This window comes from Astyanax mexicanus, unplaced genomic scaffold (assembly GCF_023375975.1).
Source record: "Astyanax mexicanus isolate ESR-SI-001 unplaced genomic scaffold, AstMex3_surface scaffold_47, whole genome shotgun sequence".
In the NCBI taxonomy this organism is placed as follows: Eukaryota; Metazoa; Chordata; class Actinopteri; order Characiformes; family Acestrorhamphidae; genus Astyanax; species Astyanax mexicanus.
Genome location: NW_026040057.1, coordinates 210001 through 212500, shown reverse-complemented (window position 1 = coordinate 212500; position 2500 = coordinate 210001). Strand labels below are relative to the sequence as shown.

At 45.4% G+C, this 2500-nt stretch overlaps 7 non-coding genes and 4 pseudogenes across 7 annotated transcripts; all 11 read right to left on the bottom strand.

Moving 5' to 3' along the window:
* Positions 1-78: 78 nt before the first annotated feature.
* LOC125797298 (5S ribosomal RNA) lies at positions 79-197 on the bottom strand. The gene has a single exon (XR_007436143.1). It is a non-coding gene; the product is annotated as a 5S ribosomal RNA (ribosomal RNA).
* Positions 198-306: 109 nt separating this feature from the next.
* Positions 307-425, bottom strand: LOC125796885 (5S ribosomal RNA). The gene has a single exon (XR_007435791.1). It is a non-coding gene; the product is annotated as a 5S ribosomal RNA (ribosomal RNA).
* A 111-nt stretch (positions 426-536) lies between these two features.
* On the bottom strand, positions 537-655 carry LOC125796969 (5S ribosomal RNA; annotated as a pseudogene).
* Positions 656-764: 109 nt separating this feature from the next.
* On the bottom strand, positions 765-883 carry LOC125796953 (5S ribosomal RNA; annotated as a pseudogene).
* Positions 884-993: 110 nt separating this feature from the next.
* LOC125797502 (5S ribosomal RNA) lies at positions 994-1112 on the bottom strand. The gene has a single exon (XR_007436347.1). It is a non-coding gene; the product is annotated as a 5S ribosomal RNA (ribosomal RNA).
* A 109-nt stretch (positions 1113-1221) lies between these two features.
* LOC125797467 (5S ribosomal RNA) lies at positions 1222-1340 on the bottom strand. Its single transcript, XR_007436312.1, has one exon. It is a non-coding gene; the product is annotated as a 5S ribosomal RNA (ribosomal RNA).
* A 110-nt stretch (positions 1341-1450) lies between these two features.
* On the bottom strand, positions 1451-1569 carry LOC125796989 (5S ribosomal RNA; annotated as a pseudogene).
* Positions 1570-1678: 109 nt separating this feature from the next.
* Positions 1679-1797, bottom strand: LOC125796939 (5S ribosomal RNA). The gene has a single exon (XR_007435845.1). It is a non-coding gene; the product is annotated as a 5S ribosomal RNA (ribosomal RNA).
* Positions 1798-1906: 109 nt separating this feature from the next.
* On the bottom strand, positions 1907-2025 carry LOC125796983 (5S ribosomal RNA; annotated as a pseudogene).
* A 110-nt stretch (positions 2026-2135) lies between these two features.
* On the bottom strand, positions 2136-2254 carry LOC125797336 (5S ribosomal RNA). The gene has a single exon (XR_007436181.1). It is a non-coding gene; the product is annotated as a 5S ribosomal RNA (ribosomal RNA).
* A 110-nt stretch (positions 2255-2364) lies between these two features.
* On the bottom strand, positions 2365-2483 carry LOC125797296 (5S ribosomal RNA). Its single transcript, XR_007436141.1, has one exon. It is a non-coding gene; the product is annotated as a 5S ribosomal RNA (ribosomal RNA).
* Between the last annotated feature and the right edge of the window lie 17 nt (positions 2484-2500).

Sequence of the window (2500 nt, the reverse complement as noted above, 5' to 3'; positions counted from 1 at the left end):
AACTTCATCTATGTTGGGTTTCAGATAACAAACTAGTAATGTATAACAAGACCATGGTCACAGAAGCAAGAGGGGAAAAGCTTACAGCACCTGGTATTCCCAGGTGGTCTCCCATCCAAGTACTAACCAGGCCAAACCCTGCTTAGCTTCCGAGATCAGACGAGATCGGGCGTTCTCAGGGTAGTGTGACCATAAGCGATTGCAAAACTCTCATCAAGACTATTTATGTGACTTAATCTATGTTGGGTTTCAGATAACACTCTAGTAACGTATAACAAGACCATGGTCATAAATCAAGAGAGGAAAAGATTACAGCACCTGGTATTCCCAGGTGGTCTCCCATCCAAGTACTAATCAGGCCAAACCCTGCTTAGCTTCCGAGATCAGACGAGATCGGGCGTTCTCAGGGTAGTGTGACCTTAAGCAATTGCAAAACTCTTATCAAGACTACTTATGCGACTTCATCTATGTTTGGGTTTTAGATTACACACTAGTAATGTATAACAAGACCATGGTCACAGAAGCAAGAGGGGAAAAGCTTACAGCACCTGGTATTCCCAGGTGGTCTCCCATCCAAGTACTAACCAGGGCAAACCCTGCTTAGCTTCCAAGATCAGACGAGATCTGGTGTTCTCAGGGTAGTGTGACTGTATGCGATTGCAAAACTCTCATCATGACTATTTATGTGACTTCATCTATGTTGGGTTTCAGATAACACTCTAGAAACGTATAACAAGACCATGGTCATAAATCAAGAGGGGAAAAGCTTAAAGAACCTGGTATTCCCAGATGGTCTTCCATCCAAGTACTAACCAGGCCAAACCCTGCTTAGCTTCCGAGATCTGACGAGATCGGGCGTTCTCAGGGTAGTGTGACCGTAAGCGGTTGCTGACCTCTCATCAAGACTACTTATGCGACTTCATCTATGTTGGGTTTCAGATAATACACTAGTAATGTATAACAAGACCATGGTTACAGAAGCAAGAGGGGAAAAGCTTACATCACCTGGTATTCCCAGGTGGTCTCCCATCCAAGTACTAACCAGGCCAAACCCTGCTTAGCTTCCGAGATCAGACGAGATCGGGCGTTCTCAGGGTAGTGTGACCATAAGCGATTGCAAAACTCTCATCAAGACTATTTATGTGACTTCATCTATGTTGGGTTTCAGACAACACTCTATTAACGTATAACAAGATCATGGTCATAAATCAAGAGGGGAAAAGCTTACAGCACCTGGTATTCCCAGGTGGTCACCCATCCAAGTACTAACCAGGCCAAACCCTGCTTAGTTTCCGAGATCTGACGAGATCGGGCGTTCTCAGGGTAGTGTGACCGCAAGCGGTTGCTGACCTCTCATCAAGACTACTTATGCGACTTCATCTATGTTGGGTTTCAGATGATACACTAGTAATGTATAACAAGACCATGGTCACAGAAGCAAGAGGGGAAAAGCTTACATCACCTGGTATTCCCAGGTGGTCTCCCATCCAAGTACTAACCAGGCCAAACCCTGCTTAGCTTCCGAGATCAGACGAGATCAGACATTCTCAGGGTAGTGTGACTGTATGCGATTACAACACTCTCATCAAGACTATTTATGCGACTTCATCTATGTTGGGTTTCACATTACACTCTAGTAACGTATAACAAGACCATGGTCATAAATCAAGAGGGGAAAAGCTTACAGCACCTGGTATTCCCAGGTGGTCTCCCATCCAAGTACTAACCAGGCCAAACCCTGCTCAGCTTCTGAGATCAGACGAGATCGGGCGTTCTCAGGGTAGTGTGACCATAAGCGATTGCAAAATTCTCATCAAGAGTATTTATGTGACTTCATCTATGTTGGGTTTCAGATAACACTCTAGTAACGTATAACAAGACTATGGTCATAAATCAAGAGGGGAAAAGCTTACAGCACCTGGTATTCCCAGGTGGTCTTCCATCCAAGCACTAACCAGGGCAAACCCTGCTTAGCCTCCGAGATCAGACGAGATCAGGCGTTCTCAGGGTTGTGTGACCGTAAGCCGTTGCACAGCTCTCATCAAGACTACTTATGCAACTTCATCTATGTTGGGTTTCAGACAATACACTAGTAATGTATAACAAGACCATGGTAATAGAAGCAAGAGGGGAAAAGCTTACAACACCTGGTATTCCCAGGTGGTCTCCCATCCAAGTACTAACCAGGCCAAACCCTGCTTAGCTTCCGAGATCAGACGAGATCGGGCGTTCTCAGGGTAGTGTGACCGTAAGCGATTGCTGACCTCTCATCAAGACTACTTATGCGACTTCATCTATGTTGGGTTTCAGACAATACAATAGTAATGTATAACAAGACCATGGTCACAGAAGCAAGAGGGGAAAAGCTTACAGCACCTGGTATTCCCAGGTGGTCTCCCATCCAAGTACTAACCAGGCCAAACCCTGCTTAGCTTCCGAGATCAGACGAGATCGGGCGTTCTCAGGGTAGTGTGACCATAAGCAATTGCAAAACTCTCAT